Below are 17,392 nucleotides of genomic sequence, written 5' to 3' on the forward strand. Positions count from 1 at the left end.
TATTAAGCAAGGTCTAACTTGCCAACCGCGAGACCAACGAACCAGATCCTAAAAAAAAATTATCGTGGCAGGAAACGTGATAACTCACACATGTCCGGTGGTCTCTTACCTTACGACCACAGCACACATTAGTTCGTTCCCGACTCGTGTACTCACCACTATGTCCTTCTCGACACGAACCGACTTCTCGTCCGGTACAAATGGTGCTGCCTGTCTATTGCATGTAAAAGGATGTGAACCATTAAATTTTGCACAGATGTACGGCACCACTATCCCTTGTAACAATTTCAGTATTGTTGGCGAAGACTGTCGGCTGCACTCTCACCTGCCGACCGAGTGACCAAGCGGTTCTAGGCGCTTCAGTCTGGAACCGCGCGACCGCTACGGTCGCAGATATTTTTTTTATTATTTTTTTATTATTTATTTATTTATTTATTTATTTATTTTGCACTCTCAGCTGCCAGCTACGACTGTGGGCTTTTGTAACCCCTCTGGACTGCGGAGCTGACAGATTTTCGCGCGCCACAGCGAGTCACGGACAAGCATTCTGACGTTATGACGTCTACAACGTAATTACAAAATAAACGCTAAAAAATTTAGACATTCGTATGAACATTTCCGGGGTTGTAACACGTATCTAGATGTTACGTCTGAATAACGAAAGGCGACAAAAAAAAGTGCGTGCTCCTAAATGACACAGCACACTGGACACACCCCATGTTAATGTCCACTGATAGGTGTTCGGATACTTTTGATCAGACAGCGAATACGTAATTAGTGTCTGGGTTGATGATTCTACGTTACCGCCCTTTATACCCGATTCACAAGCAACATAGATTCAGATGACTCTTTTGGGACTAGAAGAGCATCTAAGGGCAGAAGACATGCGAAACGCATAATGACAGCAGGACAACAAAAGGAGCGATGATGAGCTCAATTCAGTGCAGGACTAATTTCGTCGTTAGTGGGGCTTGTGGCTGGCAGAGAGAACAGAGCGTAATTGTGTCACTTTCAAGATAGCGAGACTCGGGAAGCGAGAGTAATCTCGCGGCGACATCGTGGCTCGACTGGAGAGGCAACACCGTAGCTCCTGATGACACACGCAATCAGGCCGGAGCGCTCCCGAAAGTGTGCGTTAGAGGCGCAGCCCGTGCGGTCTCCTGCTTCATTTGCTGCTCGGCGTTGGAGGAGGGAACATCGTGTAGCTGCCTGCGCATCTCCCGTCGCAGTTGTGACGTAAGTACGGTGTACGCAGAGATCGGCTTTCCCTTACCCTGATTATATCTGCGCTGTACACGTTCGTGTCAGACGGTATGTGCCATTGTGCCACAGCGTCAACCTGTTTCCCATTTCTGTTACGGAACGAAATACAAGAACTGCGCAGTACTAATAGTCTAGTAATTAGCCTATTATCTCACAGTTTTAACTCAGATGGTGTGGTGTTGTAGGCCAAACGATATTTCCACTGTAATTCTCCAGGGAAAGCTAATTCTTGACATACATGTAGATTTTCACGACATAGATACCTTAGTCAAACATTTACCAGTCCGTTTTTACCTTCCTTCATTTTTTTCCCATAAGGTGTACAAACCTTCGGAAAGATTAGTTGGTCTCTATATAAATTCAATACCCTCGTTAGTCTAGTCAGAGTAATTCGGCCGTGCTGTTTACTGCCACAACTTATGAATCACACCTACTTACATTATGTCTTCGAGCATACGGAATTTCCAAAGAAAAAATAAATAAAAATAATTTCATAAATTCTTTTACGGAGTAGGAGTTGTCAAATAGATAGTATTTCAGTTTACGTTCGAAGTTAATTTTAAATCTTTACATCACCGGCTAAGTGATGAACCACTTTTTTTGGCGATATCTCACTCCTTTCTGAAGCTGACTGAAGGGTAGTGTAGGTCATTTATTCTTTTAGGATTATATTTATGTATTACTATTCGTTCTGTGTGTTTTCTACCGCGTGTATCATTTCACATCCATAGTGTTGTGAAAATTATGACGTCCGATGGTGGCTGGTTTAAGTGATATAAATTATACCATTGTCAGTGTTTACAATGGTAAGTGTTTACAACGTACTGCAATGGTGAAGTGGAAGTCGAGACGATCAGAAGGATATAGGACGCTTGTGGTCTACAAGGTGGGAAATAGCCTCAAATTGGTCTACAAAAGCCAACTTTATTACACCGCATGGGCGCTGTGCGAGATTTTGATTAAAATCGTCATATACTCGTACTACTAAAAACCACTTGTTCTTGCACTTTACAAAATGGTAAAATTGACACTTGTCTAAATATTACCTCATAATATTGTGAATTTGAATTAAGAATTGAATCGTTTTGATTGTCTGGCCTTCTACGAAACTATTGTGCTTCTAACGGTCGAGTTCGGAGCGAATTGTAAACGTAATTAATTTTTGCATCACGTTTACAAAAGTCTCTTTCTTTTATTACCTTCACAGGGAAGTTTAAATTATTAGTGTTAACGAAATAACGACCAAGACGGTTGTCTAAGACAGCAAAAGGATACTGAAAACCTCGCATGGCATGCATGCTGTGTGCCTTTTGAGGCTTTTGTAGGACAAGTTGAGGGTATTTTTCGTCTTATATCAAATTGTTGTTCTCGGTTTACACCACTACACTGTGGTACGTTTACATCCTTTATATTAGTATCTTATCAGTGCATCAAGGAATTGCACCCCTTATTTCATGTAATTATAATCTACTTTCTATTAGCAACAGTATATTGTGATTAAATAAATAGCAAACTGATTGTGTTATCCCTTTCTTGAGAGGACTCTGTTGCGTACCACTGCAACAATCACTATTAGCAAGGTGCCTGTCAGATCCCGACTGTTTAACCGATTCAAAAATACGTTCCGTTCAGTCTTTCGAGGTGGCATAACTGCTTGAACTATTCTGTACTGCATTTACCAGTGCTAAAAGCCAGTATTAGATAGCTTTCTTACCTTTGGTACAGCAGGACACATATTTATGGAAGTTCTTCACCTAACGACTGAACAACTGAAGCACTATTATATTTTTACTATTTCGTCGAGTTCCGTACATGTTATATCGCTGAAGACCTCTTCAAAGACCCTTTCCAGTGCCACGGAAAAAGTTTATACTTCCATTTGTTTTAAAAAATTCGATGTCATAAATCAGTATATATGGACGTTAAAAACTACTTACTCACGTCAGAAAAGTAGCTAAATTGTGCACTCTAACTTAGCGGACACAGCAACTGCATGTACATTCTAAGACAAAACAGCGACGCACCACGAAGGAATTATCAGAATGGGACGGAAATCGGCAGATATGATGTACATGTACATTGTACAGACAAAGAAGCGATTACAATTTTAAAAAAATTGGATGATTTATCCAAGAGAAATAGCTTCACAAATTGAGCAAGTCAGTAACGCGTTGGTCCACCTCTGGCCCTTACGCAAGTAGTTATTCTGCTTGGCATTGGCTGACAGAGTTGTTGGATGTCCTCTTGTGGAATATTGTGCCAAATTCCGCCCCACAGACCCGTCAGATCGTCAAAATCCCGAACTGGTCGGGGGGTCCTGTCCATAACGCTCCATATGTTCTCAAGTGAGGAGAGATCAGCCTACCTTTCTGGCCAAAGTAGGGTTTGACAAGCACAATGACAAGCAGTAGAAACTCTTGCCATGTGCTGGAGGGCATTAACTTGCTGAAATGTAAGCCAAGAATGGCTTCCGTGAAGGGCAACAAAACTGGGCTTAGAATATCTTCGACGTACCGCTGTGCTGTAAGAGTGCCGCCGATGACAAACTGAAGGGTTCTGCTGTGAAATGAAATTGTACCCTCAAGACAATAACTCATGGTTGCCGGGCTGTATGGCGGGCGACAGTTTAGTATGGAACCGCTGTCCAGGGCATCTCCACACGCGGCTTGACTGATCATCGGGCCTCAGTTCGAAGCGGGATCCTTCACTGAAGACAATTCCACTCTAGTCATGGAGATTGCAGGTCGAAGGCGCGTCTGAAGACGCACCGGATAGTTTTTCTTTTTATGATCATAATATAGGTCGCTAGACTCACAAGCGTGTCAGGTAGGAGTCAAAGACCAATCAGATGGACGTGCACAATACTAGCCCACAAATTTATGGTAGATCACTGTTGACGGTGGAATATAAAAGTTCACTTAGGATTTCTGAACACCCAGAGACGGTGTTGTGACTGTTGAATACTCCTCCCCTTGCGAAAGCAGCTTTGTCAGTAAACAAAACACACAGAAGTTTACAGTTTGGTGCAGATTCAATCGGCGGAATTTCACACGCTAAGGAAAGCCACCAGCTGATAGGTCTTGTTCGTTCTGAGTCTTGAATGGATGGATGTTTGTCTTGTGCAGGACGTTCATCACATTAACGTTGGAAGTATTTGGTTCCTTGGCTGTGACTCGCGTGCTGGCTCTGGGGCTGTCCTCAGTTTGCTGTAACTCAGCTTCCTCGAACTGAACACTACGCACAGTGCGAGTGCTAGCACTTTCCCATCGATCTAGTCTAAGGAATCCTGTTTCACGAAGACAGCCAGCAAGTCTCTGAAATGAGACATGATTTGGTGACCACCTCCCTGGAAGTCTTTCTGCAAACAGGCGCCTTTCCCCTCGACTGTTGCATCGTACCTCCCCAGAAATTGGATGTCGGCAGTTCCTGGTCTAGTGGTGAGTGTCGCTGCTTCTAGATCGCGGGTTCAGGGGTTCCATTCCCGCTCGGGAACTGGGTTTTTGTGATGTCCTAATCGTTTCTCTCACCACAGGGACCTGCAAGTCGCCGAAGTGGCACCAGAAGAAGACTTGCGCCAGTCGGCGGTACAAACCCAGAAGGTATCTCCCGGCCAATGATGCCTTACCATCATTTCGTTTCATAAATGAGACGGATGCCAGCTAACTCGGTTCGATTGCAATCAGCTATCAAGATCCTGTCAGCTTCAGCAGAAACTTCCATGTAAACACAGTATCTCACAATCAATAATATTTAATTGTTTGTCTAGGGCATGTACATTGTCAGCAATACTGAAATTTCATAAATGTGGTAAGACGTAATTTTGTCGCAAATCAGAATCCGTTGTACACGTGTAGCATGCGAAGCAATCAAAACAATTGTGAACGTTGGCCTGAGTCAGATCCTACAAGAGACCATCGTGCGCAAACAGTGCAACAGTGTTGTGTGCGACATAATAAAAATGTTTCTTTTCAACTGATCTGATAATTCTATAAATTTGTCTACTTAGTTTCTTACCACCTGTGTAGCGCCGGACGCCCTCACTGACGTGGACTTTAACCCACAAAGTAATTATTACGGCGCACAACTGTCGACACATCGACGAATGTCCGCATCCGCACAGACCCCTGTCCACTATCTGATGAAGTTTTCTGGACACCTGCCAGTGGACATTATTGTAGGGTGTGTCCACTCTTCGCCTTTACGACGGTTTGAACTCTGCTGGGGACACTTTCAATGAGGTGTCTGAATGTCTGCCCATTCTTCCTCAGGAACCCAAACCAGAGGAGATAGTGATGTTGGAGGCCGGCCTCTGGAGTGAAGTCGACGTTCTAAATCCTCCCACAGGTGTTCCGTTGGGTTCACGTCGGGATTCTGGGGAGGACAGAGTATTTCAGAAGTGTTACTGTCCACAGACCATTGCCTCCAAGATGCTGCTTTATAACAGGCCACATTGTCATGCTGACACAATCATCCATCGTCTCCAAAATGTTTCTCTACTGTATATACTAGATTACACAATACTGTAAAATGTGTCCACGCCCTTTCGCATTTAAATTGTTGTTTACGGTAATAAGGAGATTACATCTTAACCGAGAAAAACGCCCTCATACCACAGTACCACCATTTCTGTGCTGCACGTAATGGCAGGTAATGGTCCTGCAGGCACTCGTCAAGCCCAAACCCTTCCACTGGATTGCCACGGCGTACAGCGTGAATCGTCACTCCAAACTGCTCGTATCCAGTTACTGTGCAGGGGCGTCTCTCTATGTACCAGTTAACGCCTGGCTTACCACTGACTACAGAAATGCGAGCTGGCCTATCATTCTACTCTACTCTTTTTAGCTCGCTACGCACTGTCATTCCGCTAGTTCGACTGCTAATAGCTCTTTTGAATTCACGAGCGATTCCATTTGTTGATTTCTTGCGATTTTTTTTACAACCACCTTTCACAACACTCGACAGTCCCTCTCCGTCGGTACATGAAGTCTTGGTTTAGCACTGGTTGTTCCTTCGGTTTCCACTTCACAATCACTTAATCATTAGCTGACATCGGCAGCTTTAGAAGGATTCAAAAGTCTATAATGCTATTTTCACTCAGATCACGTCCAGTTTCTTGTCTACGTTCGAAGTCACTGAACTCTCCTCGGCTGACCCAGTCTGCTTTTACTGACACTCCGCGTCCTTTTATACTGGCGGGTCTGCCTCTCGTGACGTCTAGTGGTCAGTTCCGCGTTGCATTTGGGTGTCCGGATATTTTTGATTAGATAATTTACATGACCATCACAAGAACCAAGGCGTTGCGTAAAAAGACGTTAGAAATAATACATTTTTTGTGAAGCAGTATGCACAGAGATGCATTTGAAAAAAAAAAAGCAGATGAACTTGATTCGTGCTGGATACTTACATAAAGCTTCACAAATATTGCGGCTTTGGAGGTCAACCCGATATCAGAAGTATTGTTGAAAAGTATTGTCGAACATGGAAATCAGATTGAATTAAGTTTCTTACTGTGACTCTAAGTGTGTCAGTCGAATGTCAAATCCGTTATTCAGTAAAACTGTATTGTTGAATTAATTTACGGGAAACTGCCATCAACCAGAAGTTTGATTGTAACACCGTAGTGCTCTGCTAGGCACGGTCCGGGTGGTCGCGGTACGCCGAAACCTTTCTCCGACCTTTGGACTCACTCATCCAACCAGCTGTAGGGGACCTATAGTTTAACGTGGATTGGATAACGTCCGCGGAAAGGCTATAACAATGAAAACACATACTCCGTATGTTGTCAGAAGTATCTGCTCAGATCATGTTTCGCCACATTTCGTGAAAGGGCATGTGATGTGAAGTAGTGAGCGGAAATTTGTGAAAAACTGAGTGAAAACAATGCACTAAATAGCAGTTGATCGAGACAGCAACCAAAGACACGAAACAGGACGAAAAATTTTGCAGATGATTTGCTGTCAAAAAAAAACGACGAAAACAAGCACTAAAACCGATATAATTATACAAAAAATGGCTCTGAGCACTATGGGACTTAACATCTGTGGTCATCAGTCCCCTAGAACTTAGAACTACTTAAACCTAACTAACCTAAGGACATCACACACACCCATGCCCGAGGCAGGATTCGAACCTGCGACCGTAGCAGTCCCGCGGTACCGGACTGAGCGCCTAGAACCGCTAGACCACCGCGGCCGGCATATAATTATACAGTTAGCAATGTAATTTTAAGAAATAAAAATTTGACCCACAAAAGATGACACCTAGGTGTCGAAACATGTCTGGGTAAATATAAAAATAAACTAATTGTGTTTGCATAAGACTGATTTTCAAAACAACCCCGTTTTCAAATCGCAAACACGGAAGAACATAAAGAGAGCTTAAACCTTAGTAAAATGATCTACAATGATGTCTCATTCCCTTGTCTACTACTACTTCCCCAAGACTTGACTACAGTAAGCATTTTCAAAATTATGCAGGTTGCAGTCGTTATGCAGAGATGATGAAGAGCTCCATCAGACCCGGTCTGAAAACCACAACAACTACTACCTCAGAAAAATGCATGTTAAATCCAGATCACATTTACTTCTGCACCTCATAACAAAATACCTGGTTATTCTAAATGATGAACCAATTTTCAAAACTCCGCATTTATTCAAGTACAAATCCAAAATGAACAAGCTTCATACCAATGAAAAGAGGAAGTTTCAAAGTTTTTTCATAATCTTTGATATCAATTTAATAAATTTAATAATTTGTAATAATTTGTAATTAATTAGTTTTAATGATTAGGAAAGTGATAAATATTTTAATTGTTTAATGTGGCCACTGTTCGCTGCACGACAAACATCGACGCGGTAGCTAAACTCGTCCCACACACACGAAAGCGTATCTGCTGGTACTGAGTGCACGACAGCAGTGATTCAGTTCCGCAGATCGTTCAGAGTGGTTGATAGAGGCGGGACGTAAACAGCTTCCTTCACGTAACCGGCCGCTTCTGAAACCATCACCGCCCGCCCGCCGCCGCCCGCCAAAAGCTTCGAAACTTCCTCTTTTTCTTTGATATAAAGCCTGTTCCTTTTGGATTTGTACTTGAATACATACGAATTTTTGGAAACGGGCCTATCATTTAGTTTAACACTGAAATGTAAAAAGTACATCACTCAATAATCTTGTTATATGTTGTGGACCCAAATCAAAGAAATTAATAAAATAATTGTTCCGAGAAAGTTCTTACTATTGGATTATAGCGTACTGCTATTTTATATTTAGAGTTCGTCACTATCTCTAATTGACACATACTTTCAGGTTTCGATGGCGCACACACACACACACATATATATATATATATATATATATATATATATATATACCGGGTGATCAAAAAGTCAGTATAAATTTGATAACTGAATAAATCACGGAATAATGTAGATAGAGAGGTACAAATTGACACACATGCTTGGAATGACATGGGATTTTATTACAACCAAAAAAATACAAACGTTCAAAAAATGTCCGACAGATGGCGCTTCATCTGATCAGAATAGCAATAATTAGCATAACAAAGTAAGACAAAGCAAAGATGATGTTCTTTACAGGAAATGCTCAATATGTCAACCATCATTCCTCAACAATAGCAGGAATAATGTTGTGAACAGCACTGTAAAGCATGTCTGGAGTTATGGTGAGGCATTGGCGTCGGATGTTGTCTTTCAGCATCCCTAGAGATGTCGGTCGATAACGATAAACTTGCGACTTTAGGTATCCCCAAAGCCAATAATCGCACGGACTGAGGTCTGGGGACCTGGGAGGCCAAGCTTGACGAAAGTGGCGGCTGAGCACACGATCATCACCAAACGACGCGCGTCTTGCAATATGGGTTTTTTTTTGTCGTAATAAAACCCCATGTCATTCCAAGCATGTGTGTCAGTTTTTACCTCTCTATCTACATTATTCCGTGGTTGATTAAGTTTTCAAACTTATACTGACTTTTTGATCACCCGGTATATATATATATATATATATATATATATATATATATATATATATATATATATATAATTTTCCTTTTCAATTTAAATCAAATAATTTATAATACATGAATAAGGGGTACGAAAAAATGTATTAAGGGCATGAAGTTCGAACCTCCGATAAAAGTATTGTGTGCGACGTCTGACAGATTGTTAACGAAGGAAGACTGAGGTTTACCGGCGGGGGGAAGGGGGGGGGGCGACGAGGTCCTCAGAGATGGTGGAAGCATGAAGGAGGATCGATTTAGGGAAAACCATGGAAAACGTAAACCTGGATTGTCGGAAGGCTAGGTGAACGCCGGCTCTCCCGAAAGTGAGTCCAGCGTGTTATCTGGGAAAATTACTTCAAGTTTGCAACGAAGAATATTATTTTGTACTACTTAATATTTCTTCATTGTTAATAGTCTCACTGAACTGTGCTTGCATTGAGCCATCAGTAAATTCAAGTGAAGTCGTCCAGTATCACAGTAGCCGGGAACAGGCTCGGTAGTTTAAAGTATGATTCACAGTGCGGCGGTAGACGCGCTATTTGAGCGACTGGCGAGCACGGGCTGTCACTTTATCGCTGCATGTACAGCCAGATTACCTGGCGCACACAACGAATACCGGAAACACAGTCTGGAAGATATAACTGTTTCAACACTCAAGTGACTCAGAGATACCAAGTGAAAGACTACCGGCAGCCTATTTGCAACGTCTAATTTTGTTTTTACAAACTTCTTCATTCCTAACCTCTATGGTGGCGAGTCCGGTTTCTGTATTGGTTTCAGCATTTTTTCCCCTGTAACCTGATAGAATAACCACCGACCCATTATCACAATGAACTAAATTTTCTTCGAGAGTGGATGCGTAGATAGAGGGGGCGGGGGGAGGTTGTGACACTTGTTCGCCATTTGCCTACGAATCGTATAAATTGTGTCGAATGTGTTTTATATTTTGCCTATTAGCTGTTGTGCTCTTGAGGCAGGGCTGGAAGAAGATACATTGCAGAACTGACCTCGCAAATGCCATCCCTCTCTCGCGGCCACGGCCATAACTCACGCACTCTAGGCGATGGTGACTAACTACGCCCAGAAACATTCCGGGGTGCTACCATTGGATTGGAAGCGTGCACCGCTGACAGCCACTACCCCGCCGCCAGCTAGTTCCTCGCTTCTTCCGCAGAGCTCTTTACAAAGACAAAACACTGCAGCATTTTAAAGCAACCTACGTCGAGAAACACGGTGCAATCAAAGCAATTCGAGTTTTCACGAAACCAAATACAGTTTATTAGCTTTAATTAACCCTCGCCAAGTCCATGTGTTCCACCAGCGACCACCTCCAGTTGGTGAATAGCTCCTTCCGAACAATCTCGCGTACACACAGAAAATTGCAAATACTCTCTCACGAAAACAAAAAAAATTATCAGAATTCCATGTGCGTGCACTGGGAATGCACTAAATTTCGGAATAATAAAACATTAGCACAATCGAAACAGCACTTCCAACTTCGAAGGACCACAGCTTGCCCCCAACAGCACTGCTAGCTCGCTCCTTGATTTTTTGAGCTACCAACAACTCCAAAATTGTTTAAACATCCAAGACTTTCAGTCAGGAGATTTCAGATGCAGAATGCGGTCATTTACACAAAATCCTACTTCCGCTAATAGAACTCTTCTCAAAGGTGCTGCCTCCTGTAAGTCTGTGGATTAGAGAGAAACCAGTAAACCCCAGATTCTCTAAGAAATCGAGCTCCCATTCATGCAATAGCTTCAGATGTCTGATAGCTTTACAAATGAGTTCAGATGTTAAATATTCGACGTTAGGCATGCAAGCGAGAAACAGTTTAGAAGAAATTTGAAATTTTGTTGGAAACGGAAATGAAATGAGCGTATGGCATCGTTAGCCGGGAGGCCCCATATCGGTAAGTTCGGCCGCCAAGTACAAGTCTTATTTCAGTCGACGTCACATTTGGCGACATGAGCACCGGTGATAAGGATGAAAGGATGATGAGGACAACACAACACCCAGTCACCGAGCGGAGAAAATCTCCAACCCGGCCGGGAATCGAACCTGGGCTCGATCGCATGGGAGGCGAGCACGTTACCACCCAGCTAAGCAAGCGGACATTATGTTGGAAGTGCCCTCGTTATCAGACGCTAGATAAGTATAGAGTGAGTGGCATGTGCTCTGTATTAAGCAAAAGCTAATTTTTGATGCGTCTAAATGTTTATGACGTCATATCTCCTGAACTGGTTCGTAAAATGATGTAATTCTTTAGGTAGGTTCCGTGATGTACGTGGATACTGTCTGCAAATTGTATTTTGAATATAGTGAGCAGTAAAGAAGTACTGATCTAAACTGCCATGCCTGGTGATGCCGTTTTACTCCATGCATAGCGAAAAATGTAGTACGTAATAAACTGTTTTCCTTTGATCCTTTCATCATTTTGTGGGTGGTGTCACCGAGGAAAAGTTTATAAAAGGTTTGAAATTATGCGTAAAGTTTGTTGGAAATAGCAGACTGCTCTCAGTCTCCAATAGTGGATGAATAAAGTCTGGGTAATCTGCACGCCGAGTCGTGCTGCCTCGAGAGATATACGCGGTTTCTAACTATAATACTTGTGTTACTATGTTAAACCTTTAACATAAGGTTACAGCTCTTAACGAGCAGATTATTATAGCATTTTAAATTTTTAAATTTGGTCTCTAACAGTATGAAAAACTGAAAATCAAATTTTTGTTGCCCCTTGAAGCCGTTAAATATACAACCTGCAACTAGTGCGTGGTTACTGTGTCCTGGGTTAGCCGCTGAGTAATATACAGGGTATTCAGAAACATTCTGAAAAGTTTGTAAGGGTGTTGCAGGAGACGTTGTGCTGATGCTGAGAAATAATTATTAAGGAAAAATTCGATACGCTGCGCCGTTTCCGAGTTACTTTGCATTGAAGTTAGCTAATCGGGTTGCTGTGCTGCACGCGCTAAAATGCCGTAATGCACAGACATCTGTGGGTCCGTCAGTTACCACTTGTTCAATTTCTCATTACCGATAAAAATGTGCCTTTTTCAGAAGTGATAAATTCAAGCTAGGTGAGCAAAAGCTACGTTTGTTCGATTTGAGGAAAAGAAACGAAGAACACGTTTGGCGACACCGCCTTTGTCAGGCTGCTTGAACCTGCGCGCGAAGACCTGACTGACTCACTTCAGTGCTAATTAAATCGTAAACGGCGTAACGTATCGCATTTTTTCTTAACAATTATTTCAGTACAACCTCTCCTGCAGCACCCTTCCAAGCTTTTCAGTCTGTTTCTGACTACCCTGTATGTCAACTCATCATCTTCCAGTCTTGAGCTCTAATAACCTCAGCTGTTTTGTGCCCTAAAGCTGAAAAAAAAGGGAAAAAACTCTGTATGCTGTCTGATGTCGGCTCTTAACGTCCACATGGCGCTACCGCTTGTCTGGTCGAACTGGAAGGTAATAAAATTCTTGTCCTATTCAAATCCAAATCGGATAACTCTTCTTCCGAAAGCTTGTCTCAACAGAATTTGAAATAATTCGTTACACTGTCTGTAAGTCCAACGATCACTGAACGACGCGCAGATTTGTACTGGAAGTGGCTTATTTCCCCATCTCGCAAGCTAACATGGCGCACGTTACACCGAAACAGCTTATCGTCTTGACAACGCCGAATTGGCTTCACGCCATAATTCTTAACCGATGATAAAATGTAAGCAACTGATCAGGTTTCTAAAATCCATGCGGACTATTTAAGAGCTAAGAAGCATGGCAAGAAAACCAAACGGTAATTTCTACAACGGAAAATCACTTCATGCGGAAGTAAAATCCAAAAGCCTAAGGGAAACAAATTGTTTCGGTGAAGATAAAAAAGTCTCTAAACAGATGACGTACTTCATTCCATGTTCCAAAAACTGAATACGTAACAAACTACCGACTCCAACTCCGTCACGTTATCTCCTTCCGCGCAGCTTTTATCTGTTGTTGACTTTTCTTGTCATTGGAACTCTAGCAATATGCAAAAGAGGGCAAGTCTCTCTTTTTAAGACGAATGGCGAAGCAGAAGACGGTTCTTCTAAGAAGTTATTTTTGTTCTAAAATGCTGGTTTCAACTGACGTAAAAAATTGATTATTTTGAGGAGGCGATGATTTACAGCTTGTAAAAACTATTAAAATATCATGGTTGCACGCAGGATCTTCTACATTATATTGCTACCGCTACAGCATATGTATAGTGTACGAGGCCCTGATACTTAAACTTTGTATGAGGTGTTCATCATCATACGTTCAAAATTCATGTTGGCATTCTTATTTATATAATTGTAGACTGGATACAATTGGTATTTTAAATTCGTATGTTGTTCTTAACCTTAATACAGGAAACTATAACCCACGGCTGCCCGTGTGGCTTCGTGTCTCGCAGTGAAGAGAGACTTCAGAGCAGCAGAGTGCAAATTCTCATCCGGACATATAGATTTAGGTTTTCTTGCGGGTTCTCTGTACCGATTAATACGGCTGCAAGGATAGATGTGACAACACGGTCGATTTCCGTGCGCGCCCTTCCTTACTGACCTCGTCGCCGACAAGGTGTTAAACCGTATTCTTCCCTCTTTTGAGTGTTAACAGGAGATTTAGCTTTCCGCCGTGCAAAGTGCGGAACTCTACCAGCGCTGTTTTGTGAACACCTTGAGCGCACTGGTCATGGCGCTCCAGGTGGCAGCTCACGGTTACAGGCACTGTCAGCCACTGCGCGCATGTCGCTACATTAGCCCGGTGATCTATATCTGTATCTACGTACATACTACGCAAGCCACTGAACGGTGCGTGGCCCACGGTACCCTGCACCACTACCAGTCATTTCCTTTCCTGATACACTGGCCAAGAGAGTGACGGAAATACGACTATCTATATAACTCCGTACGAGCCCTGGTTTCTCCTACCTTTGCCGGCCGCGGTGGCCGTGCGGTTCTGGCGCTGCAGTCCGGAACCGCGGGACTGCTACTGTCGCAGGTTCTAATCCTGCCTCGGGCATGGGTGTGTGTGATGTCCTTAGGTTAGTTAGGTTTAAGTAGTTCTAAGTTATAGGGGACTTATGACCTAAGATGTTGAGTCCCATACTGCTCAGAGCCATTTGAACCATTTTCCCCCTACCTTTGTGTCCCTTACGCGAAATTTGAGTTGGTGGCAGTAGAATCGTTCTGCAGTCAGCTTCAAATACCAGCACTCTAAATTTCAGCGATACTGTCTCGCGAAAAGAGCGTCGTCATCCCTCCAGGGATTCCCATTTGAGTTCCCGAAGAACTTCCGTAATACTTTCGTGTTCTAACCTAACGGTAACAAACCTAGCAGCCAGCCTCTGAATTCTTTCGATGTGTTACTTTAATTAATACGACCCGTTGTGGATCCCAAACACTGAAGTAGTACTCAAGTACACTAGAATCCTATAGGCAGCCTCCTCTACAGATGAACCACACTTTCCCTACATTCTCCAAATAAACCGAAGTCGACCATTGGCCTTTCCTACAATCCTTACACGTTCGTTCCATTTCATATCGCTTTGCAACGTTGCAGTTATATATTTAGGCGACAAAAACTTACATTTTCCTACAATTAGAGCTAGCTGCCATTCATCACACCTACTAGAACTTTGTGTAAGTCATGCTCCTGCTGCTACGCAACTTCGAAGCTTTCTCGTATACTACAGCATCTTTAGCTAATAGCCGCAGATTGCTACCCCCCTGCCTGCCAAATCATTGATGTATGTAGATATTTGTGGCGGTCCTATACAGTTCCCTGGGGCACTCCTAACGATGCCGTTATCACTGATGAACACTCACCGTCGAGGACAACGTACTGGCCGGCCGGAGTGGCCGTGCGGTTCTACGCGCTACAGTCTGGAATCGAGCGACCGCTACGGTCCCAGGTTCGAACCCTCCCTCGGGCATGGATGTGTGTGATGTCCTTAGGTTCGTTAGGTTTAATTAGTTCTAAGTTCTAGGCGACTGATGACCTCAGAAGTTAAGTCGCATAGTGCTCAGAGCCATTTGAGCCACAACGTACTGGGTGCTATTACTCAAGAAGCAACACACGTATCTGGTAGCATATTCCAGATGCTCGTGCATTCGTTAACAGCCTGTAGTGAGGCACCATGTCAAACGCTTTTCGGAAATCTAGAAATATGAAATACGCCTGTTGCCCTTAATCTATAGTTCGCCTTATATATTGTGAGAAAAGGGTTTTGTACAAGCGATGCTTTCTAAAACTGTGCTGGTTCGTCCTGTCTCAAGAAAATTTATTACACTCGAATGGAGAATGAGTTCAATAATTCTGCAGCAAATCGACGTTAAGGACATTGGTCTGTAATGTTGTGGGTTCGTTGTTTTACCCTTTTTATATACGGGAGTCATCTGCGATTTTTTCTAGTCCCTTGGAACTTCGCGCTTGACGGGAGACTCGCGATAACTGCAAGCTGAGGAAGAGGCCAGTGCCGTAGAGTACTCTTTGTAAATCCGAAATCAGATACCGTTCGGACGTGGCGACTTATTAGTTATCAACTCGTTCAGTTCTTTCTCTACGCCATGGGTGCCTGTTACTATGTCGTTAATACGTGGCTTCATGCGATGCTCAAATGACGGTATGTTCGTACGATTCTCCTGCGTGAACGATTTCTTAAACGCAAAATTTAAAACGTCGGTTCTCCTTTTGCTATCTTCTACTGCGACACCACACTGGTCAACGAATGACTGACCTTAGACCCGCTTAGCGGTTTTACATACGACCAGAATTTTCTAGGATTCTCGGCCAGATCTTTTGTTAAGGTATGACGGCGATAGTTGTTGTATTCTTCGCGCATAGACCCTTTTACAGACGCACGAATCTCTACTAACCTAACGGGAACAGCATATCTTGTGACGCGACTAACTCAAATCCCGTCCCACAGTAAGAGGAGCAACGTCTAGCGGCAGGGCCTGCAGCTGTTCCTCGCGCCGCCGAGGTCAGTCGCCCCTTGAGCCGGCGCGTGCGGCCGGCCGCTAAACGCACGTTCCCGTGCGTGCTGTCAAGGGCACGCCCACGCCGCCAGTGGAGTCTCTGGCGCCGACACACCTCTCACACCGGGACCACACACCCTGGATCAAATGGCCGCCTGTGGTTAGCATTTAGCGTTCAGCAGGTCATTCGAGAACATGCACAAAGTTAGTCCGGGAGAGGATGGGAGGAAGGACACTGATGTGTCGATTCGAATGAAATCATCCGGACATTTGCATTAAGTGATTCAGGCAAACCGCAGAAGTTCTAAATCTGAATGACAGCGGGAATTTGACCCCGGTTCTCTCGAAAGTTGTTCCAGATCCTCAACAACTGCGCCACCTCGCTCTGTAGTGCGGCAAACACGGAACCTATGAGATGCATGACTAAACGTATGTGCGGATGCGGGAAACGCTGTCCCCATACACACTGCATCTGTAAATCACTTTAAACCGTTCGTTTCACCGCAGCTCTGACAGCAGGAATTCGTTTCGCCTGAATTATTGACTGCTGAAGTCGGACGCCGTACTATACATTCCATTTACTAATAAAGCCCTGCCGTGCCCAAATTTAAAACAACATAGCGTAATCTGTCATGTTCTTGATAAGTTTCAGTTGCACAGTTTTCTGTTATAATTACTGAAATCAATTGTGTGAATTTTTCTGCAAAACATTTCCGCAATATTGGTAAGTTAAATTAAGTCACTACCAGTTGTTGTCTTTTATTGCGTACTATTAAATATTTGCGATGTACTGTAGTTAGTTTACCAAATGTACCTTGATTCACAATGAATTTAAACCATAATAACGGGATACACTTTTCAATATAATAAGCATTGCAGTGTGTAGTTGTAAATATATTTAAGAAAAATGAGAGATTCACTTCTTTCATGCCGTAAATTACTCATATTTATGCCGTACCTGAAAAACAGGTGGGAACATGAAATAGTGGTTTCAAACGATCGTGAGTCGTACACAACCCTTCATACTAAATGTCTTTTTCCAAAGCTGTTTCACAGACGAAGATTGCACTGTAGTTCCTTCTCTAGATTGTCGCACAGATGACGAAATGGTAGATATCGAA

The 17,392-nt window shown here is 43.2% G+C and overlaps 1 protein-coding gene across 6 annotated transcripts in view; it reads left to right on the top strand.

Moving 5' to 3' along the window:
• The window catches only part of LOC126237031 (protein PALS2), a 398,888-nt gene that overhangs the window by 194,203 nt on the left and 187,293 nt on the right, over positions 1 to 17,392 (top strand). Inside the window, exon 1 of one of the 6 annotated variants that reach the window (XM_049946791.1) lies at positions 1,127 to 1,236. The exons of the other annotated variants lie outside the window; for them this stretch is intronic. The gene's annotated coding sequence lies outside the window, so the exon portion shown is untranslated. Of the gene's footprint in view, positions 1 to 1,126; positions 1,237 to 17,392 lie in introns of those variants that run through there. 6 annotated transcript variants of the gene reach the window in all.

This window comes from Schistocerca nitens, chromosome 2 (genome assembly GCF_023898315.1).
Source record: "Schistocerca nitens isolate TAMUIC-IGC-003100 chromosome 2, iqSchNite1.1, whole genome shotgun sequence".
In the NCBI taxonomy this organism is placed as follows: Eukaryota; Metazoa; Arthropoda; class Insecta; order Orthoptera; family Acrididae; genus Schistocerca; species Schistocerca nitens.